This window comes from Schistocerca americana, chromosome 3 (assembly GCF_021461395.2).
Source record: "Schistocerca americana isolate TAMUIC-IGC-003095 chromosome 3, iqSchAmer2.1, whole genome shotgun sequence".
NCBI lineage: Eukaryota > Metazoa > Arthropoda > Insecta > Orthoptera > Acrididae > Schistocerca > Schistocerca americana.
The window spans coordinates 595974763-596000886 of record NC_060121.1 but is presented as its reverse complement, the minus strand read 5'-3'; the positions used below and the strand labels follow the sequence as shown (position 1 = coordinate 596000886).

General features: G+C 41.9%; 1 protein-coding gene across 1 annotated transcript in view; it reads left to right on the top strand.

The window, feature by feature from the left end:
* LOC124606246 (UDP-glucosyltransferase 2-like) overlaps positions 1-26124 on the top strand; it is a 110166-nt gene that overhangs the window by 1139 nt on the left and 82903 nt on the right. The gene's annotated exons all lie outside the window — the stretch shown is intronic.

Genomic DNA, 26124 nt, shown 5'->3' with positions numbered 1-26124 from the left:
GTTGTTGTTGTTGTTGTTGTGGTCTTCAGTCCTGAGACTGGTCTGATGCAGCTCTCCATGCTACTCTATCCTGTGCAAGCTTCTTCATCTCCCAGTACTTACTGCAACCTACGTCCTTCTGAATCTGCTTAGTGTATTCATCTCTTGGTCTCTCTCTATGATTTTTACCCTCCACACTGCCCTCCAATGCTAAATTTGTGATCCCTTGATGCCTCAGACCATGTCCTTCCAACCGGTCCCTTCTTCTTGTCAAGTTGTGCCACAAACTCCTCTTCTCCCCAATTATATTCAATACCTCCACATTAGTTATGTGATCTACCCATCTAATCTTCAGCGTAAGGGGTTAAATTTCCAAAACAATGAAACACGCATTTTTTAAAATTTCTAACGGAGAAGTCAAATACCAATTTTCATACATGTACCTTTACAACAGCTTTGGTAGTTCTTTAATAACGATTTATTAAGAAAAGAAACTGATAGAGAGGAAGGTAGACTCTCACCCACTATTTTACCTCCTTAGTGGTTGAATTTTCCAAACTGCGATAAATAGTTATTTTTTATTTGGAAATTAAGAAACCATACACCAATCTTCGTAGTTCTAGCTTCAAAATTGCCTTAATGGCGACATACTTTCGAAAAGCTTTCCGTGACACATTTCATCCCTTTAGCAGAGGAATTTCGAACAATTCCTTCTTAAACGATGCCTACAGCATAAGATCTACACCCTCTCCAAATTTCAGGTATCTGTACTTAGCAGTTTGGGAGGGACGATGATGAGTGAGGGAATCAGTCTGGTTCTATTTCACCCCCTGACGGGTTGAGGTTGAAGAACAGTGAAACAAGTTCTTTTTATTTCCAACCAAGAAACCAAACTCAAACTTTCGTAGATTTAGCCTTTAAATGCTTTCATAATGAAGGATTCTGTAAAAATTTCATTCCCGACTTCATCCGCTTGGGAGTTGAATTTCCAAAACACTGAAACACGTATGTTATCATTTGTGACCGAGAAGTCAAATACCATTTTTCATAGATGAAGCTTCAAAAATGTTTTAGTATTTCTTTTTAACCATTTATTTTAAGAGAGAACTTTGACCCACCATTTCACCCTAATTGCGGCTAAATTTCTAAAACTGCTGAAACACGGATTTCTTTATTTCTACCAATTTTCATAGGCCTTCCTTCAAAATTGTTTTAAGCAAAAACTTCCACAAAACCTTTCATTGTCTATTTCTCCCCATGAGGGATGGAATTTCAAGAAGTCCCTTCTTAAACGACGACAACAGTATAAGATGAATACTCTCTCCTAATTTCAAGTTTATATCCCTAGCGGTTTGGTCTGTGCGATGGTGAGTCTGTAAGTCAGAACATTGCGTATATATATATTGCACTCAAGAACAAGAACTTCTAGCAGCGAAAGTGATCGGTAACAGACATCGTCATTTCTAAATCAGCCTAAAAGCAAATTGAAGCCGACAGTGAAAACTTTTATTATCTTTGTGTAGTAACACCAACTGTTGTATCAGATTCGAGGTAATTACCATTGTTTCTCTTAAGATATTACTTGTCCTACATATGTTCATGACTCTGTGTCTAAGTGGTAACTATCAGACAAGAAACAGAATGTTTTAGGGTTAAATTCAAAGTAAGTATTTTTTCTCATATCTTTTTTGACATCCAATAACGATTTGTCTAATAGAATAATATAAAGCTGTATCATGATTAATATCCATGTTGAACTGTAGATCCTCCAGCGACTAGGTAACTTGATTCAAACGTCAGGCAAAGGCAAAGACGAACCACCATCAGCAGGACCACCTTGAGTAAAGAACTGTGCTATCCAAACCAGTTTTTGGTGTCGAGTGCAGCTTTAGTCACGTATACACTAGACCTAAGGCGGCTTTGCGATGCGCCAACGGATACAGAGTAGTTATACTCCACACAGTACTAAAACGGATATATTATACTTACAAACTATATCAACTTCATATTGAAATCACAGTTTCTTGTCAAAAAATATAAATAGTGTAACAATTCCTACACAAATATTAGTCCAGTGTTGCTAAATATCTTTTGGAAAATGTCAACTTAGCGGATGTGTGACAGAGACGTTCTTGCTATACCTCTGCTGAAAATAACCAAAATCTGAGCAGCCAACATTTGTAACTGAGTAGTTCAAATATATTTGTTCTGCATGTAAAATAACAAACGACCGTTTTTTCTGTAAGTATGAAGCTATTGCCTTGGTGGAACGACAATTTGCCACTTACTTTTTCCTTCCTCGGTTTTTCTTTCAAGCGTTATCACATTCACACACTCCTAAGGGATATGCAGTCTGATGAAGAATTCGCGCACTCGGACTTCGCAGAACGATTATTCACGTACTAACAATACAAAAATGTTTCTCAAAAACTTTCGTCCTGCGCATATTTCGGGCAGTAAATGGACGTTAAACACTGGCAATCTGGCAACACTGTAATCACGTGTACGCCAACTATCTTTGTTAGGTTATAGCAAATGTACTGTGCAGTTGATGCAGTGGATAATTCTTTAGTTACCGTGCAGGAGATCGAAGGTTCGATTTTGTGCCGAGGCGTATTTGTTTTTATTCGCTGAAAGTAGTCTTGAGTGGTATGGTATCTGGCGTCTTAATCGTTATACAGCGATTGCAGAGAGTCTTCTATAAAACATTTGCAGGTATGTTCCAGGAACACCCGAAGCGGAAGAATAATCGTTTTCATTGGTCAGCCTTTATAGAAACCAATTGCACGCTGTGGACGCGCATCGCTCCTTACCATAGCATCTACTAGATTCCAAACTTGTTTATGTGTACCCTCCCCAATCGTTCCCTCAATTAATACCAACTGTTATTATTGCTCCGTTCTGGTCCATTACATTTAGTTAGGATCTTATGTCACCAGCAGGGCTAGCAACGTACTTTGCAAATGATTTCGATGGGAGCACGACGGGCAAAAGGATTCTTTAAAAGCTGACCAATGAAAACAGTTGCACTACCAACGCTGTCTTCATGGTACGTAACTGCAAATGTTTTGCAGAAGACCTACTGTAATCGCTGTATGACGCTTAAGACACAAATAAGCCTCGACCCAGAATCGAACCCTGGACCTCTTGCATGCTAACCCAAAACGGTATCCACTGTATAAACTGCACAGCGGTTATATCGTCTCCTGACGAAGATACTTGGCGTAAATGTGATTCCGGGTTGCCGGATTGCCAATCTTTAACTCCCATTTACTACCGGAAATATCCGCAGGACGAAATTTTGTGACAGACATTTTTATACTGCTACTATGAGAGGTATCGCTCTGCGAAGGCCGAGTGCGCAAATTTTTCTTCATCCTGTATAACATTCCATCAGAATTTCTAAAATCTTTGGGGGAAGTGGCAACAAAACGATTATTCACGTTGGTCTGCAGAATGTTTGGTGATACACCATCTGACTTTCCAAAAATTTCATCCATACACTTATGAGGGTTGCAAGAGCTGATGAGTGCGAAAATTATCACACAATCGGCGTAACAGCTGCAAGAATAATGTACAAAAGAATAGAAAAGAAAATTGATGTGTTAGATGTCGATCAGCTAGGCTTTAGGAAACGTAAAAGCATCAGAGGGGAAGTTCTACGTTGCGGTTGATAATGGAAGCAAGGTTAAAGACAAATCGAAATGCTTCATAGGGTTTGTCGACTTGGAAAAAGCATTCGCCGATGTAAAATGGTGCAAGATGTTCGTAACTCTGGGGAAAATAGGGGTAAGCTATATGGCAAGACGGTTATTCAATATTTATATACTAAAAGTAAGTGTACAGTGTGGGTGCCGCCAAAACTGAGAAACGAGTCCCGGTACAAATAAGGGAGTTATATTATGTGATAGCCCGCTATCCCCAATTCATGAAGAAGGCTCCCGATTTTCCTGAACGGTGTGCTTTTGAAGATATGAGGACTAGGAAGTTCCGCCCTCCAGAAATTTCTAGAACATTCGAGAATATTGAAACACATTCCAGAACATTCAAGAGTATTCTAGACCATTCCACAACGTTACAGACTGTTCAGGAATGTTCCACAATTATCTGAGATGTTCTGGAATGTTCGGGAAGATCGCAGGTTATTGTGGAACATTCCAGAACACTGTCCAATGTTGTGGAATGTTCTGTAGCATTGTGGACAATTCGAAGCGTTTCTGGTATATCACTTAAAATCTGGAAAGGGGTAAGAATCGCCTGCCTCTTATTGCGGTGACTGAGACGACGTGAAGAGAGAATAGAGGACGAGGGGATGGGCAGATAGGAAGGAAGAAGGGAGATGGAATTAAAGAGGGGAGAAGGAGATGGACAGAGAGTGGGGGCGTGGAGGAAGTTAACACAGAAATGGAGTGGTGGATATGGACAGAGAGAGGTGGGGATGGATGTAGTGGACAGGAATAGGGGGATGAATAGAGACAGGAAGGAGAAGAGGTGGATACAGAGAGATGGGATGAGTAGAGAGAGGTGGGAGGAGGACGTGGATAGAGAGAGAGAGGGGGGGGGCAGGAGGAGATGGGCAGAAAGACGAAGGAAAGGGACATGGACAGAGAGACGGAGGGCAAAGGATATGGACAAGGAAGAGACGGACAGAGAGAGGAAGGAGGAGGGAGTGGACTAATAGAAGGTTAGAAGAAATAATTATTCGTGCAACGCCGGGTTGCTCAGCTAATATACAACATACACAAGAACCAAGAAGGAACAAAAAAAAAAAAAAAAATGGTTCAAGTGGCTCTGAGCACTATGGGACTTAACTTCTAAGATCATCAGTCCCCTAGAACTTAGATCTGCTTAAACCTAAATAACCTAAGGACATCACACACAGCCATGCCCGAGGCAGGATTCGAACCGGCGAGCGTAGCGGTCGCGCGGTTCCAGACTGTAGCGCCTTTAACCGCTTGGCCACCCCGGCCGGCCAAGAAGGAACAATAGGAACGAAGTGCTCGGGTAAAAAGGGTGTAAGGCAGTGATATAGTCTTTCACCCCTACTGTTCAATCTACACATCGGAGAAATAATTATGGAAATAAAAGAAAGGTGCAAGTGTGGAATTAAAATTCAAGATGAAAGGATATCGATGACAAGATTTCGCTGATGGCATTGCTATACTCAGTGAAAGTAAAGAAGAATTACGGGATCTGCTGAAGAGAATCAATAGTCTAATGAGTACAAAACATGTATTGAGAGTAAATGGAAGAAAGATGAAAGTAAAGAGCAGTATCACAAACGGGAACAGCGATAAACTTAACGTCAGGATTGGTGGTAACGAAGTAAATGAAGGTAAGGAATTCTGCTATGCGGGCAGCAAGATAACCCATCACAGATGGCGCAAGGTGGACATAAAAAGCAGGCTATCGCTAGGAAAAAGGGAGTTCCTGGCCAAGAGAAATTTACGAGTTTCAAACATAGGACTCAATTTCTGAAAATGTACGTTTGGAGTACAGCCTTCTATAGTAGTGAAACATGGACTGGGAGAAAACCGAAAAAGAAGAGAAACGACGGATTTGAAATGTCGTGTCACAGAAGAATGCTGAAAATTAGGTGGACTGATTAGGTACGTAATGGGAGGTTCTCTGCAGAATCGGTGAGGAAAGGAAAATATGGAAAACATTGACAAGAAGAAAGGACAGTAAGGTAGGACATTCGTTAAGACACCAGGGAATGATTTTCACGGTACTAGAGGGAGCTGTGCAGGGTAAAAGCTGTAGCGGAAAACAGAGATTGGAATATACCTAGCAAATAATTGAGAACGTAGGTTTCAACTGCTACTCTGAGATGAAAAGTTTGATACAGGAGAGGAATTTGTGGCGGGTCGCATCAAACCAGTCAGAAAACTGATGAGACAAAAAACAGATTCCTATATATGAACCGTTTCCTTCTGATAGCCACTTATTTTCTCAGTACTGTCATACTCAGACATTTTGGATTAATTACATACTCCAACTCAGATATTACTGACAGATATTCATGATAGTTTGTAGTGTAAATGAATGACCTTGCATATGGCATTTTGTTTAATGGTATTTTCGTTTTCGGCCTTACAGCATTTTCATTGTTAATTGACGAGTAATCACAAGGTTAAACGACTAAGAGTTATTTGAATCAGTGACAAACACTGCCGTAACTTTTACTGACGGCAAGTTCCAGCCACGTGTAACATTAAATGTCAACTATCAGAGTACTCTCTTGACAGGAAACTGCCGTAATTCTTTTAAGTCAATTATGTTTCAGTTATACATGGTCAAACTGCAAATTCAGGAGAAATCTGGTAGCAAAGTAACACACGGTGAGTGGAACAAGGGAATAATGATATCAAAAGATTTTACCTGTTCCTGGAATTTAGTTGTTGCTAACACGTTTTTGTCCATCAATGTCTTCATAGTCTCCCGCACAGGCTACTTTCTCGTAATGCCAGACAGTCGCTTCAGTAACTCAACAATTTTCAGAGAAAGGAAACCTTTGCTGTTCTTCATCCAGTCACAAAAAAAAAAAAAAAAATAAATAAATAAATATCCGCAACATAATTTGTAGGTAGCTGGTTCGAATGCTAGTAATAAGAAGAAATTTACATTGCCTGTATTTGGTCGGCAAGTGAGAAAATAAGATGGTGTAAAGTCCCTTAACTCTTAAATCAAATTCCGAATTTGTCTTTGGTGCCTAATGGAGTGACGCCTTCTTATGCTGTTGATGGTCATTAATTCATAAAATGAGGACCTTAAAGTCGACACTCACTTGCTGTTATTGAAGATGGTAGTCTATTGGCAGACACAGATCCAACCAGCCCCCTCCGTCACCGGTATCAACAATACGAGGACGGCACTCCACTTCACGTGCACTCATTATAAACACTTACCCGAAGCAGCCACCGATAAAGCATCAATTAAAAGGTAATACAGGCCGTGAACCACACGAGTAAACAAATGAATAAATTGTAATAAAGAATATATCAAATTTAGTAACTTTCACTATAATTTTCCGAGTAAATCGTATAAAGTAAGAAATTAATCACGAGTGTAGAACCTTATCTTGATGTCAAACGAATACAATAAATCGTTAAAGGACCACGTCGTCATCAACAAGTAAGCTCATGAATAGCCTGTTAAGCATAGCACTCGATAATGGTAACATGGTTATTCGGTGGAATGTTGTGCCCTTACGACACCATGCTCTATCTGGACACCCTGTAAATTAACTCTCGTTATCTACGCTGGGAGAAACTGACGAGAAACATCGTGTGAAATATGTTGTATTATACAATGAATTTACATATTTATTTGCCAAAGAAGCAAATTTAACCTGTTAACAAAAATGCCTTACTATCAGTCTTTCACGGTAGATCAAAAACATAGCGCCACTCCCTAATAAAAACTAAGCATTACACAACTACTTCCAGAAAAAGCATATTCCAACTAAGCTCTGAAATTCAACAAATCAACTAACTACTACCCAAAGAAAAAAACCAGCGTATGCTATTTTCCGGAAAACTGACATTTTGAGACCGTGGCTGTGTACAAAATAAAGACTGGTTGTTGCAGAGAACGTTACAGCAACCAGCCACTTTTTATAACGCTATTTATCACATAGCTAGCGCCGTCAGCGGCTTCTTCGCGTTAAGATATACTTTTGTTGCAGATTAAATTACTTTTAACTTTTTATTCGGCCATATGCTGAAAATCCCTTGAGGTGATGGTGTCCTACACCCAAAACATGATCTCAGAAACTGTCTGCTTAACTGTAATTGTACCTCATAACGATTTCAAACAATGTAAACGAAGTACTAAAGTGAAAATTTTCGACATAAGTAGCTAAAACATGTCCAGTTTAATAATTTGTTTACATCGTTTGAAATCGTTACGAGGTACAATTATATATATGTATTCATAAACTGTGCTAAAAGAAAGAATTTGAGTTTGATATTGTTTTAGCGTAGGTTTTGGGTGGGCTGGAGTTCAGTCTCCAGGCTGTCCAGGTGTAGGCTCAAATTTACAAAGAATTTATCACACGTTAGGTATAATTCTTCACAAAAGAGAAATCAGTCACGCTAACAACAGAGTAATAACAAGCTACCTTCTGTAAAATGGTACACTGTAAATCAATCAATATGGCTTTCACATTGGAGGAAAACAGAATTCCGCAACACAACAACCACACATGCCTATCCACGGACCTCTCATGTGTAACATTTCTGACGACTTGATACATCCTGTGCGTTTCACTTTACATTATGTTGCATCACTCTACCGATCCAAATACAGACAGTCGGTCGCTAAAGGACACACACGGTACTCCTCTTTTAGTCTGCAGCCCCTGTCTGCGTCTCCATTGGAATCGCTGTCCTCACGCCTGGGAAAAGTCACCGACCATCCTATGGGGGTTGTTCTGTTATCACAGGGGTAAAGCCCCGTGTTGACTGTTAGTCAGGTTCCGTAGACAGCTCCTTGGCATACTAGCTTGGAGAGGACTTCCCATTCTTGACTCCCCGCCAGCCGATTGCCTCCCAACTGTTCTGTGGACAACCACGGGAGTGTATGAACGGCATCCTCACTGCCACCGGACTGAAGTCCACCACGCACCCATCGCAGTCCACAGCTGTGTCTGGCTCTCCCGCTGGTCAGTTCCAGTCTACAGTTTGGTTATGGTCAGCCCAAGACCCCTGCTCCCGTCACACGCTGCTCAGAGTGGCACCAGAAGCGTCAGAAACGCCCCCGACCGAGAGATATCCAAGTACCAGCGCGAGAGCATTGCTAACGCTGTCGGCCGGGTGAAGGAAGGAACAAAGACTGCGGCGAATTGTAAATTAAGGGTAGATTCTGATTGTATGTAAGTACTCAAATTTTATTGATCTCATTAATTCTTAAAGTGACACATAATTAGGAGGTGATCCGCAGTGTACAAGTCTGTCATCATTATCATTATCACCTTGAACCGTTTCCATCCCCAGGCTAGGTCTGTTTGGAACGTTAGCCTCGCCTTCTAGACCTGTTTTCCCACCATCTTTTTGTGGTCACTCTGGTCCAGTCATCACCTCTTTTGTCAGCACACTCTTCCACACCTTTCACCCATCTATACGCTGGTTTTCCTCTTCGTAGTTTCTTTCTTTGACTATTTACCTTACCCTCCCATTCCTCATCTCCCTTTGTTTTTCCTATCCTACTTCTGAGGAATTGCATTTCACGTGCCTGTAATCTGGTTATATCTCTTTTCTTCATTAGCCATGTTTAAGACGAATAGGTCAGTATTGGGATGTAGTATCTTAGATATATTACTTCTTTGTATTTTTGTGGGACACCTTTGCTTCAAACCAGGCTCCTACTAATTCACAGGAGTATTTATGTCTATCTGCCACTTGCCCTAATATCATCCTCATTCCTTCCATTTTCATCTGTCACACTGCCTAGGTACTTGTCACTTTCCACCTTCTTCAATTGTTCGACTCCAGTACTTACTGCGCTAGTTCTATTTTTCTTTCTAGTTGCGATAAGGGTCTCACATTTCTATGCATAAGTTTTCATTCTACACTGTCTCGTAATTTCTTCTCGAGCATCCAGCTGTTGCTGAATCTCCTCCTCCCTGTCCTCCAGATCATCAAGTCATCTGCGTACACCATTCCTTTCATCCTGTCTTCTCCAGTTTTTTCTGCCACTTTAGCTATTACCTGATCCACGACCACAATGAAGAGAACTGACAATGTACGTGTCTGCTGAAACTAATCCGCCCTTTCATTTCCGACTTTCACACATCCTAGACTTCCATAGTACGTCTCCTTTCCGCTTGTTGTGTTTCATTCCCTTCTTGTTTAGTGCTTCTCAGACCTTTCTTCTACAGACGCTATCAAATGCCTTTTGTACATCGAGAAAGGCCATCACCATGTCTTCTCCGAATTTGTAGTGGCGTTCCTGGAGTTGCCTCACTGCAAATATGAGATCAAAGTTGACCTTACAGGTCTAATACCATGCTGTTCGTCCCTCAACCTGTTCTCGACCGTCGTTCGGGTTATGCTCTCCAGGATCTTTTTATATAACGTGGTACAGTTTGGTGTCAGTGTGACTTCCCTATATTTTCTACAATCCTTCCTACTTCCTTTCTTGAAAATAGGGGCAATTACTGCCTTTTTCCAATCTTCTGGTGTCTTCCTCTCATTTCACATTGCCTGCATCACAGATGCAGTCACTGTTTCCCAAAACTCCCTGAAACACCTGGTGCCATTCCCCTTTCATCTTGTCCAGTTCGGTTTCCGTATCTTTTTATGCCAGGTCCTTAACCCCCCCACCCCCTCTCCCCAAGAGACAATCTCTACTTCCTTTAATCCATTATTCTCATCTCCAAATCCGTTCGGATTTAATAAGACCTGAAAGTAATCTATTACAAATTCTAAAACTTGAATACAGAACGCTTAAGCTGTTTAGCCGCATCGCTGTCCATTAAAATTTCAACACCATGAAAACGTTATGCAAAAAAACATCACATTGGCTGAAGTGTACTATGTGCTTGGATATAACAAATGGTTAGAATTCCAGACCAACGGCACAACATAGGTAAGCGTAACGCCATTTACGTTCCATACCTAAGGAAATACTCCGCAACAGGATACTCATTGCACTTAAATGTTGCTTGCTCGTGAGAAAATATTCTTATATCTTCACCAGCGTACGTTGGTATTCGATAACGACAGGATCGCGATATTAAGACTGGGATTCAACGTTCTACGCTACTGCCACTTTCATTGGTTGGGATCTCATGATCCTATGTGACTATTGAGTCGACGGCCTTGCTATTCGTAGCGTCTAACAGAATCACAGAGGGCCAGAGGAACAAACACCTATAAGGACAGACATACTGATCACTCAGCTGTGTAGTTTCACACGCCCACGTCACCAGTCACGAGCTGCCGGCCGCTGGTGGCCGAGCGGTTCTAGGCGCTTCAGCCTGGAACCGCGCGACCGCTACGGTCGCAGGTTCGAATCCTGCATCGGGCATGGATGTGTGTGATGTCCTTAGCTTAGTTAGGTTTAATTAGTTCTAAGTTCTAGGGGACTGATAGCCTGAGATGTTAAGTCCCATAGTACTCAGAGCCAATTTTTAGTCACGAGCTAGGTTGGACTGCGGCAAGGCACGTACCGACACGGTAGGTATGGTGAGATCTGGGAGACCACAGAATGTCAGCAAGGCGACACCGGCTAGGGCTCTTCATGATGCTGCTGCAGGGGGAGGCGTGCCGACGGTGGTGCGCCTAACGACGACACTGGATACAACAGTGGAACCGTGTCGTCTTTTCAGAAACTGTGAGCGACGGGAAAAGCCCACCGTGGTTCAACAACAAAGTTAGGAAACTACTGCGAAAGCAAAGAGAGCTTCACTGCAAGTTTAAACGCAGCCAAAACTTCTCAGACAAACAGAAGCTAAACGATGTCAAAGTTAGCGTAAGAAGGGCTATGCGCGAAGCGTTCAGTGAATTCGAAAGTAAAATTCTATGTACCGACTTGACAGAAAATCCTAGGAAGTTCTGGTCTTACGTTAAATCAGTAAGTGGCTCGAAACGGCGTATCCAGACACTCCGGGATGATGATGGCATTGAAATAGAGGATGACTCGCGTAAAGCTGAAATACTAAACACCTTTTTCCAAAGCTGTTTCACAGAGGAAGTCCGCACTGCAGTTCCTTCTCTAAATCCTCGCACAAACGAAAAAATGGCTGACACCGAAATAAGTGTCCAAGGAATAGAAAAGCAACTGAAATCACTCAACAGAGGAAAGTCCACTGGACCTGACGGGATACCAATTCGATTCTACACAGAGTACGCGAAAGAACTTGCCCCCCTTCTAACAGCCGTGTACTCAAGTCTCTAGAGGAACGTAAGGTTCCAAATGATTGGAAAAGAGCACAGGTAGTCCCAGTCTTCAAGAGGGGTCGTTGAGCAGATGCGCAAAACTATAGACCTATATCTGTCACATCGATCTGTTATAGAATATTAGCACATGTTTTTTGCTCGTGTATCACGTCGTTCTTGGAAACCCAGAATCAACTCTGTAGGAATCAACATTGATTCCAGAAACAGCGATCCTGTGAGACCCAACTCGCTTTATTTGTTCATAAGACCCAGAAAATATTAGATACAGGCTCCCAGGTAGATGCTATTTTCCTTGACTTCCGGAAGGCGTTCGATACAGTTCCGTACTGTCGCCTCATAAAAAATGTAAGAGCCTACGAAATATCAGACCAGCTGTGTGGCTGGATTGAAAAGTTTTTAGCAAACAGAACACAGCATGTTGTTATCAATGGAGAGACGTCTACAGACGTTAAAGTAAGCTCTGGCGTGCCACAGGGGAGTGTTATGGGATCATTGCTTTTTACAATATATATAAATGACCTAGTAGATAGTGTCGGAAGTTCCATGCGGCTTTTCGCGGATGATGCTGTAGTATACAGACGAGTTGCAGCATTAGAAAATTGTAGCGAAATGCAGGAAGATCTGCAGCTGATAGGCACTTGGTGCAGGGAGTGGTAACTGACCCTTAATATAGACAAATTTAATGTTTTCCGAATACATAGAAAGAAGGATCCTTTATTGTATGATTATATGATAGTGGAACAAACACTGGTAACAGTTACTTCTGTAAAATATCTGGGAGTGTGCGTGCGGAACGATTTGAAGTGGAATGATCGTATAAAATTAATTGTTGGTAAGGCGGGTACCAGGTTGAGATTCATTGGGAGAGTCCTTAGGAAATGCAGTCCATCAACAAAGGAGGTGGCTTACGAAACACTCGTTCGACCTATACTTGAGTATTGCTCATCAGTGTGGGATCCGTACCAGGTCAACGGAGGAGATAGAGAAGATCCAAAGAAGAGCGGCGCGTCTCGTCTCAGGGTTATTTGGTAAGCTTGATAGCGTTACGGGGATGTTTAGCAAACTCAAGTGGCAGACTCTGCAAGAGAGGCGCTCTGCATCGCGGTGTAGCTTGCTGTCCAGGTTTCGAGAGGGTGCGTTTCTGGATGAGGTATCGAATATATTGCTTCCCCCTACTTATTCCTCCCGTGTAGATCACGAACGTAAAATTAGAGAGATTCGAGCGCGCAGAGAGGCTTTCCGGCAGTCGTTCTTCCCGCTAACCATACGCGACTGGAACAGGTAAGGGAGGTAATGACAGTGGCACGTAAAGTGCCCTCCGCCACACACCGTAGGATGGCATGCGGAGTATAAATGTAGATGTAGATGTAGATGTTTTCGCTTTTTGTACAGCATCACAATGGGCGTAGAGGCTCCGAGGAGAATGAACTTCGAGACTGCATTTGTTTTCGTCGTACAGGGCCAGCACGCGTCTTGATGGAAGATGTCATTGTACACTCATCACGATCATTTGTACATAGCTTTTAATGTGAACAGAAGGGAAGTGTGGTAGGTCCGCTGTTGTTTTCTACATAAATGATCTTTTAGATAGGGTGGATAGCAATGTGCGGCTGTTTCCTGATGATGTTGTGGTGTACGGGAAGGTGTCGTCGTTGTGCGACTGTAGGAGGATACAAGATGACTTGGGCAGGATTTGTGATTGGTGTAAAGAATGGCAGGTAACTCTAAATATAGGTAAATGTAAATTAATGTAGATGAAGAGGAAAAAGAATCCCGTAATGTTTGAATACTCCATTAGTAGTGTAGCGCTTGACACAGTCACGCCGATTAAATATTTGGGCGTAACATTGCAGAGCGATATGAAGTGGGACAAGCATGTAATGGCAGTTGTGGAGAAGATGGATAGTCGTTTACGGTTCATTGGTAGAATTTTGGGAAGATGTGGTTTACAAAACAGTAATACTACCTATTCTTGAATACTGCTCGAGCGTTTGGTATCCCTATCAGGTTGGATTGAGGGAGGACGTAGAAGCAGTTCAGAGGCGGGCTGCTAGATTTGTTACTGGTAGGTTTGATCATCACGCGAGTGTTACGGAAATGCTTCAGGAACGCGGGTGGGAGTCTCTAGAGGAAAGGAGGCGTTCTTTTCGTGAATCCCTACTGAGGAAATTTAGAGAACCAGCATTTGAGGCTGACAATTTTACTGTCGCCAACTTACATTTCACGGAAAGACCACAAAGGTAAGATAAGAGAGATTAGGGCTCGTACAGAGGCATATAGGCAGTCATTTTTCCCTCGTTCTGTTTGGACCAGGTAGAGAAGATGCTAGTTGTGGTACGAGGTACCCTCCGCCACGCACCATATGGTGGATTGCGGAGTATGTGTTTAGATGTAGATGTAGATGTTAGCTTCCTTCTTTATTAAAGCTAGTTGCCTATCTAGAAATTTTCCGTGACGTTATGTTTCAGCAAAGTAACACAAAACCGCTTGTTACACGTGCTGCCCTGATCTACCTCGGTATCGGGGGTGTTCGACTGTTGCCATTGCCCAGCACGCTGTTCACGTTTCTCACCCATTGAAAACGTCTGGTCATGGGTTGCCAAAAGATTGGCACGCCACCATCCATCAGCCATTGTAATTTATGAGCACAGGCATAGCTGAAGCTGTGTGGAATGAAATACCCATACGTATAATTTACGTTCAGTTTGACTTGAGGCCAAGCCTGATTATAGCCCTTGTTGCTGCCCTAGGTGGCTGCTTTGTGTACTAAATATCACATAACTATATCTTACCAATTCACCCACATATCTAACCGTTTATTGGTCCTAATGTACCGCGAAGGCACAATAACTAAAATTAGTTATTTACTGCCCTTGTTAGTGCATAAATTTTAACGGCCTGCGGTATACATTCACCTACTCTTGCAGGATTTCACATGTAACCGCTTCATCACTTTGTTTAGAGGAACAGGGATTACGCCGAGTTATTTTTGAACACCCTTAATTGGATTGATGATATACATTTTTGTACTTTGTTAACTGAGAAACATAAATCACTACTGTTAAAAGAACGTAATTCTTTTATCCTCTAGCAGACTTAGGTATAACACACTTGTATCACCCTTACGATACATTTGTAATGTCAATATGCAAGCTGTGAGTATTTCGAATCGTAAAAATGACAGTTTAGATTTTCAAGTATTTAATTTGCTTACAGAGTGTGTGAAATATTGCAGTAAATGTAAATAATTTTATTGCGTTTCAAGCTACTGACACTGATATGGTCTTTGAAGATGTCACACCCCTCTGTTACCTTATGTGCTCATCATGTGAGTCTGCATAAACAAAGCAGTTCATTCCACAATTTAAGTAGTATGTTGTAATTAAACAATTATTCCTTCCTAAAATCGAATACTTTCTTCATTTCTAAAATCGAACACCTTCTTCCTTCCTTTCTTTCTGATACGGTATTTGTTTGTCTTTTGGCTTTGTTGTATGTGTAGCATGTTTTTATTGGATCATGGTGTTATTTAATAGTCTATTATAGTAGATACAGCCTATACACCTTTTAAAGACCCTAGGCACCTTTGTTCTGACTAAAAACTTTACCAAAATTTGTTATTGTGCCTAATCTTTAGTAGGCCTGTATTATTTTTAGAGATAGCAATGATTTCCATAGATCATATTTTCATAGTGGTGCATTATCCCCCCTAAAATGTGATCGAGAACAATTTAAATGTGAAAATATTTAATGTGAAAGTATACTGCCACTTACATCAAAAGTAAGCATAAAATAAATACATTCAGATGGATAGTTTGCTTATGTGCTTGCCTCCTTAGTGTAATATTTTAGGTAACACATTTTTTCTGTAATTTTAAACCCAGGTCAAGTTAGTTTATGACATCAATTCCTTAGGCCTAACGTCTAATGTCAGCTGTTGCTTGTAGCTATTTAGGCATGGAAACAGCAACAACAAACATTGTACATGTTTCAAACCCTTTATGTTTTTTATTAGTGCAGATATATGTTGCTGACAGTTAGAAACTTATGGCAAAAATATCGAACATTTAACGTTTCTGCTAGGTGTACATCTGTTGGTGACTGTGAGGAACATATGGCACAAAGATCGAACATCTGACATTTCTAAAAGTGCAGCTATGTGTTAGTAACAGTAAGCATCTGGGGCGTGATATAGCAGTCCTTTTTATTATGTGCTTTTTTGGGTTTATGGAATTGCATTTAAACTAAAAAATGCGTATGACAACTACATATTACCAATCTGTAATTTGATAAGGAAATTTCGTTTAGTTATTTATTGACCCATGTCAATGTTTAATAGCAAATGTTATAGAGCTTCGAATGAAATTTACCAGTGCAACTGGTTAGCCAGTCCACAAATGGCTTTTGGGAAGTTAGTAATGAAAACGTACTTTGACCTATTTTTTGATAAATTTTTTGGATACTTTTGAGCACAGACCATATAAGGAGTACAGTGTAATAGGCTTTTTCATTTTAATAACAGCTCTGATTGGAGGAAATGTGAAGGAGGTGTGTGATATATTTTTATTTTATAAGTAAAATGTTCAGCCATTCACTCTTGAGCATAGCCTAAATGGAGATGCATTGTAATAGGCTCTTTCATTTTGATACTAGGCTTTCAAAGTGGTAGAGGAAAGGTGGCCTAAATTCTATGCAGTGTGTGGGTATGCCATTTTATGTATACAATAAATCTCTTTGGTCTTACAGTCATTTTAATGTTATGCCAGAGACATGTATAAGTATGCAAATAATGCAATAAATAATTTTTAACGTCATTTTAGTATTACATCAGATGTAGATGTGTGTTAACAAACAATTAACAAACAATGTAATTTGACACCATTTTTATGCCAGAGGTTTCGGAGCCTTTCGGAGTGGCCGAGCGGTTCTAGGCACTACAGTCTGGAACCGCTACGGTCGCAGGTTCGAATCCTGCCTCGGGCATGGATGTGTGTGATGTCCTTAGGTTAGTTATGTTTAAGTAGTTCTAAGTTCTAGGGGACTGATGACCTCAGAAGTTAAATCCCATAGTGCTCAGAGCCATTTGAACCATTTTTTTTTTTTTGTCTTTCGGAAGTAACGAATATCTCTGACTGATCTGAGGGTTATGTAGTTCTTTCTTTCATATTTAGTGCTACTCATATTTGTAATAGTATGCTCTGACTGATTGGAGCTAGGGAAGTGTACGTCAGAAACAATGTAGTTTGACACACTTTTAACAGATCATTTGAATACCACACTCTGACTGGTTGGAAAGAGGACAGAGGTGGAGTATAAAGCACAACTGAGCTATTTCAATCAATTTGGGCCCTTAGTACTGTGCTATGACTGACCAGAGATAGGGAAGACGAGGGGGGGAGGTGCATAGGGTTTTTAGTATCCCACTAGCATAGTTTGGTTGCTTTCAAGAAATTCGTTTTCAGAAAAAAAATTGTCAATCTACAGGTTGGAACATGGAAAGTTAGGTGCCTTATTCAGGCAGGTAGGATAGAGAATTTAAAAACGAAAATGGCGATGTTGTAGTTGAAAACTGGTGAAGCTCAGTGGCAGGATGAAACGGAGAGTACTCAGGAGAGTACAGGATTGTAAGTAAAAAATCAAATATTGTTAATAACGAGTAAAAAAATAGGAATGTTGGTAAGTTATTCCGATCAGCATACTTAACACATTATCACAACCAAGATAGACACAAAGCCAAAACTAACCACAGTAGTACAAGTTTATGTGCCACCTATGTCTGCAGATGATGAAGAGATTGAAAGAATGTATGATGAGATAAAAGCAGTTATTTAGATAGCAAAGGGAGAAAAAAATTAATTATCATGGAGGGCAAGAGCTAGATAGTAGGAAGAGGAAGAGAAGGAAAAGCAGTGGAGGAAAAGACTGAAGCGAAGTTGCATGGTAAACATTTTTCACAGAGCATAATTGAATCTTCTCGAACACTTGATTTAAGAATCGTGAAAAAGGGTTATATTCGTGGAGGAGACTTGGAACACAGGAAATTTCAAGTTGATTACATAATGGTGAGCAAGAGGGATTTCAGAACCAACGTTAAACTGCGAGACATTTTCAGAGCCAGGTGCAGACATGGACCACAACTTATTGATTATGAACTGTAGATTAAATATGAAGAAACTGGAAAAAGCTAGAAAATTATGGAGATGGAAGTAGATAACTTCACATAAATAAAAATTTTTGAGAGATTCAGAGGGAGCATTAGGCTACTATTGATTGAAACAGATAAAATGAGTAGAAACTAATTCTGTAGATATTAGCCAGCCGCTGGTGGCCGAGCGGTTCTAGGCGCTTCCTTCTGGAACCGCGCGACGCTACGGTCGCAGGTTCGAATCCTGCCTCGGGCATGGATGTGTGTGATGTCCTTAGGCTAGTTAGGTTTTTAAGTAGTTCTAAGTTCTAGGGGACTGATGATCTCAGATGTTAAGTCCCTTAGTGCTCAGAGCCGTTTGAACAATGTTTTTGTAGATATGAGCTATAAAATAGTGAAGGCTGCACAAGATCAAATATATAAAATGACAAGGCTTAGTAGAAATCCTCAGGTATCAGAGAAGCAGGTATGGCTAGAAGACAAATGTAAGAGGATAGAAGCATTAGCTGTTGCACCACAGATTTGTCTCCCAGAAAAACACTAAAAATTTGTTAAAGTTCTTCACAGGCGACACCAAAATCGAAGCTGGTATCACCTGAGTCAATGACTTCCGCACTGGTAGCTACAAGGGAAATGTTGACGAGGTCAGGGGGAATGCAAAAATGATTGTGAGATAGAGGACTGGCCAAGTACTCAAGTCTATGAAAAGAGCAGAATGACATCATGGCAACAGAAAAATACCATCATACGAATGACCAGAGTGCCAAAAGATGCCTAAACACAGTGCAGAACTGACTATTCAGCCACTGATGCAGCACAAGAGAGCGTCTGGAAGACGAAGTTACTGAAATCTGGCGCCACCATTTACTGAAATCTGACGCCACCATGAGATCTAACCAAATGGAAAAACTAGTACATAATTATGATGCCATTGCCACCTCCACTGCAGTACAGTGCATGGGCAAAGCGTTTCTTAATCAGTGACCTCCGTTGCAGCTGTCCTGTGGAGGGGTGAGGCTATGTCAGTCGACTCTATGTGCGCCTAACTGCATACGATCATCTATGGAGCCAAATGTCTCACTGATAAGACACTACCAACGCACGCTGTAGAGACAACTTCTGTCTCACAACTGATGGAGTGCAAAGACTGCCACCTACGTGCTGACCCAGTGGGGGCTTAACCAGTGGGGTCAAAAACCTGATCACCACTCGCTACCAGTGGAGGGACCCACTTTTGCTTCTGGTCCTGTTACTGTGGCCGACACTGATGCTGCCAGCCTCTGTCTCCTAACTGGAGGCGGTAGGTCGAACAGTACATGGCATCAAGTATTTTAGGTTGGGCTGAAGGGCGAGTCTCGTGGGACATGCCTTCGATATCGATCAGAGTGATTTGGAGATCAACTCGCAGAGCTGCTGTCCACCTCAACCAGTGTGCACCGTGATGGCTATAACACTGACCAGACATGAGGTAATGACTGTCACAGGATCCGTCCACTAGATAGCAATACTGGCAGGAAGATGCCTGCCCACTACTCCAGATGGGGTCCATGTACCACTGGCACGACTAATCTGCCAGAGTCCCGGGATGATAATCTTGTATTTCTGAACAATAAGTGGCTCTGCGCACTGTGGGACTTAACTTCTGAGGTCATCAGTCCCCTAGAACTTAGAACTACTTAAACCTAACTAATCTAAGGACATCACACACATCCATGCCCGAGGCATGATTCGAACCTGCGACTGTAGCGGTCGCGCGGTTCCAGACTGCAGCGCCTAGAACCGCTCGGGCACTCAGGCTGGCTCTGAACAATAAATATGTCACTGTGAATAACGCTTTCCTGGCGCTTTCTGCCATAAACATATCTCCATCACCACTCTCTGCTTGACACAATCCTGACGACTTGACCCTTATGTAACACTAGAGGAAAGATGCGTACCACCTCCCTGTATAATTAGGAAGACATCTGGAGAAAAGATAAGAAGATGCAAGAATATCAAGAGCTCACGCTGAAAAAACAGTACAAAGCAAATGGGCTGTACAAGTGGAAGGAACTTGAAGGCAATGTTATGGAAAGGGAAGAGAGCGCAGATAAAGACGAAATAGGGAATAAAAAACTGCGAGAAGTTGAGAGAGCACTAGAAGACCTAAGCTGTAATAAGGCCCCTGGAACAGACGACACTCCCTTGCAACTACATATATCCTTGGGAGCGCCAGAGATAACAACATTATTCCAGCTAGTGTGTAAGGTGTATGAGACAGATTAAATACCTGCAGACTTAAAAAATAATGTAATAATTCAAATTTCGAAAAAAACAGGTGATGACAGGTGTGAATATTATCGAACTATCAGTTTAATAGATCTTGGTTGCAAAATACTAGTACGAATTATTTATAGAAGAATGGAAAAAATGATAGTTGCCGACATTGAGGAGGATCAGTTTGGATAAACACTACTGATGGATTAGACTTCAGAATTGTTCCAACTGGCCGACTGCTACCTACAAGGCAGTATGACGGAGCAATCTCTGATCGTGGGGTATGTGATCAGCATGTCGCCAATCCCTCCATCCATTATCACCAGTAGATGTATCCTGATTGCTCCACTGCTTCTTTATTCAAGCAATTGCTTATTCGGTCTCGCAAGGGCTGAGTGGATCCCGTACCAGTCCTACACACCCCAGAAGAAATGTGAAGAGATACTGAGAATCGAACCGATCTCTTTCCACACTGAAGGCAGCGATGGTAACAATTCGGATATGGAGGATTCCAGAAAAAAGTAGGACACGCAATGTAACGCTTACCCTATAACTTACATTAGAACACAATTTAACGAAAGATAAATATAACGTTTATAGCTTCTGTAGATTTGGAGAAAGCTTTTGACAATGGTGACTCGAATACACTCAGTGAAATTCTGAATGTAGTAGGAGTAAAAACAGGGAGTAAATGGTTATATACAACTCGCACAGAAATGGTAGTTACAAGAGTCAAGGGGTAAGAAAGGAGAGCAGTGGCTGACGAGACAGTGAGACACGACTGTAGCCTATCTCCGATGTTATTTGATCAGTTGAGCAAGCGGTATAGGAATCTGTAGACAAATTTGGAGAATGAATTAAAGTTCAGGAAGAAGAAAACAGACTTTGAGGTTTGTGATGGCATTGTAATTCTGTTAGAGGCAGCAAAGGACTTGGAAAAAGCAATTGAATGAAGTGGACAATGTCTTGAAAGGAGGATATAAGCTGAAGATTGTTGTTGTTACTGTGGTCTTCAGTCCTAAGACTGGTTTGATGTAGCTCTCCGTGCTACTCTATCCTGTGCAAGCTGCATCATCACCCAGTATGTACTGCATCCTACATCCTTCTGAATCTGCTTAGTGTATTCATCTCTTGGTCTCCCTCTACGATTTATACCCTCCACGCTGCCCTCCAATACTAAATTGGTGATCCCTTGATGCCTCAGAACATGTCCTACCAACCGGTCCCTTCTTCTTGTCAAGTTGTGCCACAAACTCCTCTTCTCCCCAATTCTATTCAATACCTCCTCGTTAGATATGTGATCTACCCATCTAATCTTCAGCATTCTTCTGTAGAACCACATTTCGAAAGCTTCTATTCTCTTCTTGTTCAAACTATTTATCGTCCATGTTACACTTCCATACATGGCTACACTCCATACTTTCAGAAACGACTTCCTGATACTTAAATCTATACTCGATGTTAACAAATTTCTCTTCTTCAGAAACGCTTTCCTTGTCATTGCCAATCTACATTTTATATCCTCTCTACTTCGACCATCATTAGTTATTTTGCTCCCCGTCGAATTAAATCAGGCGATACAGTGGGAATTAGATTAGAAAATGCGTTACTAAAAGTACTAAATGAGTTTTGCTATTTAGGTAGCAAAATTGATTATGACCAAAGTAGAGAGGGTGTAAAATGTAGATTACCAATAACAAGAAAAGCGGTTTTGAAGAACTGGAGTCTGTTAACATCAAATATAGATTTAACAGTTAGGAGGTCTTTTCTGGAGTGATCAGTCTGACGTGATGCCTTTTATACAAATGAAACTTGGACGATAAACTGTTCAGAGCAGAAGAGAATAGAAAGGTTCGCTATGTGGTGCTGCAGAAGAATGCTGAAGATGAGAGGGGTAGATCATGTAACCAATGAGAGGATACTGAAGAGAATTGTGGTCAAACGAAATTTGTGGCTTCGCTTGACCGAAAGAAGGGATCAGTTGATAAGGCAAATTCTGAGGCACCAAGAGATCACCAATTTAGTATTAGAGATACGTGCGTGAGTGAGTGTATGTGGAGGGGGGGCGGCGATAAAAGATGTAGAGGGAGACCAAGAGATAATCACAGTAAGCAGGTTCAAATAGATGTAAAGTGTAATAGTTATTCAGAGATAAGGGGCTTGCCCAGTATAGAATAATAATAAGGGTTGCACCAAACGAATCTTCAGACTGAAGACTACTCCAACAACATCCTCTGATTGGTTGGAATGGGGATAGCGAGAAGGAATAAAGCAGAATTGGTGTGTTTCCATTATCTTGGATATTTATTTTTTCATTTCAATAGTGAACTATATTTTGCTGGAAATATGGGGCTTGGGGAGGGAGAGAGGGTTCTTAATTTCCTAATTGCATAATTGGGCTACTTCCATCATTATGTTACATTCTTACTGATCTTGAAATTGCGCATAAATGTTTATGGCTCAAATGGCTCAGAGCACTATAGGTCTTAACTGCTGAGGTCATCAGTTCCCTAGAACTTAGAACTACTTAAACCTAACTAACCTAAGGACATCACACACATTAATGCCCGAGGCAGGATTCAAACCTGCGACCGTAGCGGTCGCACGGTTCCAGACTGTAGCGCCCAGAACCGCTCGGCCACTCTGGCCGGCTAAATTTTTATGGCTTAATCAATCGAGAGAGCACTTTCTCCGAATGTATGTCGTTCTCTGTTCTTGAGACCGTTGCACAACTGAAGAGCAATTTGAGAATCACTCTGTAGAATGAGCTGTGCGAGGTCACAGGGTACACGAAACAAGTGAATGAAACACGTAATGGCCCGCCTCTACACCCATACCTTGCAAACCACTTTGAAATATACGGCAGAGGGCAATTCCAGTTGCACCACGTATTACAAAGCCAAAGAAACTGGTACACCTGCCTAATATCGTGTAGGGCCCTGGCGAGCACGCAGAAGTGCCGCAACACGACGTGGCATGAACTCGACTGAAGTAGTGCTGGAGGGAACAGACACCATGAATCCCGCAAGACTGCTCATAAATCCGTAAGAGTACGAGGGGGTGGAAATCTCTTCTGAACAGCACGTTATGAGGCACCCAGATATCCTCAATAATGTTCATGTCTGAGGAATTTGGCGACAACGGAAGTGTTTAAACTCAGAAGAGTTTTCCTGGAGCCACTCTGTTGCTATTATGGACGCGTGGGGTGTCACACTTTCCTGTTGGAATTGCTTAAGGCCGGCCGAATGCACAACGGACATGAATGGATGCAAGTAATCAGACAGGATGCTTACGTACGTGTCACTTGTCAGTGTCGTATCTAGACGTACGAGGGTCCCATACCATTCCAACTGCACACGGCCTATACACCATAACAGAGCCTCCAGTAGCTTGAACAGTTGCCTGCTGACATGCAAGGCCCATGGATTCATGAGGTTGTTTGCATACCCGTACACGTCCATCCGCTCGATACGATTTGAAACGAGACTCGTTCGACCAGGCAACATGTATCCAATTCAATGTCGGTAGTGACGTGCCCGGGCGAGGCATAAAGCTTTGTGTCTTGCAGTCATCAAGGGTACGCGAGTGGGCCTTCTGCTCCTAACGCCATATCGATGGTATTTCGTTGACTGGTTCGCACACTGGCATTTGTTGATCGCCCAGCATTTAAATCTGCAGCAATCTGCCGAAGGATTGCACTTCTGTCACGTTGAATGATTCTCTTCTGTCGTCGTTGGTTCCGTTTTTCCAGGATCTTTTTTCCGGCTGCAGCGATGTCGGAGATGGTCGTACGGGAAAATCTCCACTTCAACGCAGCCTCAGAGATGCCGCGTCCTATCGCTCGCGCACCGATTATAACACCACATTCAAACTCACTTAACTCTTGCTAACCTTCCATTGTAGCAACCGTAACCGATCTAACAACTGCGCCAGACACTTCTTGTCTTATATAGGCTTTGCCGATCGCAGCGCTGTATTCTGCATGTTTACATATCTCTGTATTTGAATACGCATGCCTGCGAATATCAATTTCTTTAGAGTTTGAGTATAGTATCTTCACTTTCCATACGTCGTACACAGCGCGGGAGAATGTGTGTTTAAATGTTCTCGTGAATGCTATAATAAGTCTACTATTGTCGTCGCGGTCCGTAAGGTCCCTAACTCGTTGTAGTACGTTACTAGGTTCATCACATAATACATGTTCTTGAAACTTTGTAAGTACGTTTTTGCGGGATACTTGACGTCTTTATTCAACCTTTTGTGATTTCAACTTTTTCAACATTTCCGTGATGATCTCCTGAATACGTTCTGTGTTAACTGTTGATCATACATGATATGCATCCCACACTCTTGAGAAATCTAGTAGGATGGGATAGTCGACCATCAGCTTTATGACTGAGCCTACCCCGTCAGTCCAAAATATTTCGGGACTGGATTAATAAAAAATGGATGAAACTTAAGATGGTGGTTTCAGTACTTCATGTTTTCTGCTTAGTTGCATATGTTTGACGTTGTGTCAGCTGTTGGGGCGGTCTGAGTTATAATATTTTTAAACAATCATGTTCACCATGATCACTTGCTAATCTCTTTAATGATTACGGGTTTCGAAGATCTGTGCTGTCATCATCGGATCTGAACGTTATAATGTATCTTGTAACATATTAAAAAAAGTTTATGAGCTTTGTAAGGAAGATCAGCATGCCAAATACAAAGTGCCACAGATATAAATCATAAATCAGGTTGTACTGATGTCTTAGCCCAGTCGTTCACTTAACATCGCAATGGTGACTGAGCTAGTACGATACTTGCATACATGACGCTGTATATGATTGTTTACATTGCCGTACTCGACAATCGATACGTACTCGTATAAATTCAATACTACAATTCCGCATAGTCTCTATCTTCTTGCGTACACCACATTGGCTCTAATGTCGGTTATGTCGTCAAGTGGTGACACTTCGACACATTGGTATTTTGTGTTAGGTTTCTACTTATTTATAATACCAAGTCTGGTCACCGATGATGATTTTTCTATAACAGAATTATCCGCTTGTTGCATTTCACAAACATTGTACACACTTTTCTCTCCTTCAAATCTTTCTATAGAACGTCTTTAGCACCTGATTTAGGTATGTTACTCCGTTTGCGATTTGTAACATAAGAATGCTGACATACTATTCCTCCACGTACACTACTTAATACTGCCTGCTCGCAACTGACCAGTCAATGCACATCAGTTGTTTACGTATGTCCATCCTTCTGACTTCGACCATTCACTTACGTAATACGGGAAACACCTGCAGCCGTCGTTTGATTTTATCATATTATATTGCAACCAGTTTCGGTGGCTTAGTACACTATCTTCAGAATTTAACTAGCAGTGAGGGGGTGAATCTAAGTCGTATACACGCTCCCATCAGTGGCCAAGGTTCAGTGGCCAAGATCTATGAACTGGCTTCCGTAGAATACTATTACCACGTCGGCAACAGTTTTTAGCATGGATAGGGACTGCAACTGCTGTGTGCGGATGCAGGCTGAGTTGGCATCCCTTCGCTCCCAGCTTCAGGCAGTGTTGGCTTCGGTCACGCAGCTTAAGGCTGTTGCCAATGGGCATCACTGTGGGGGTCCGGATGGGGGTTTGTCGGGGACGGCCAGCTCGTCCCACGCATCCCCCGATCGGACTACGACTGTGGCTGCCCGGGATACTGCCCACATTGAGGCTGATCCCTCACCTGTGGTAGAGTGGGAGGTCGTCTCGAGGTGTGGCAGGGGGCGAAAGACATTCCGGAGGGCTGAACAGAAGGCCTCTCCAGTTTGTCTGACGAACCGGTTTCAGGC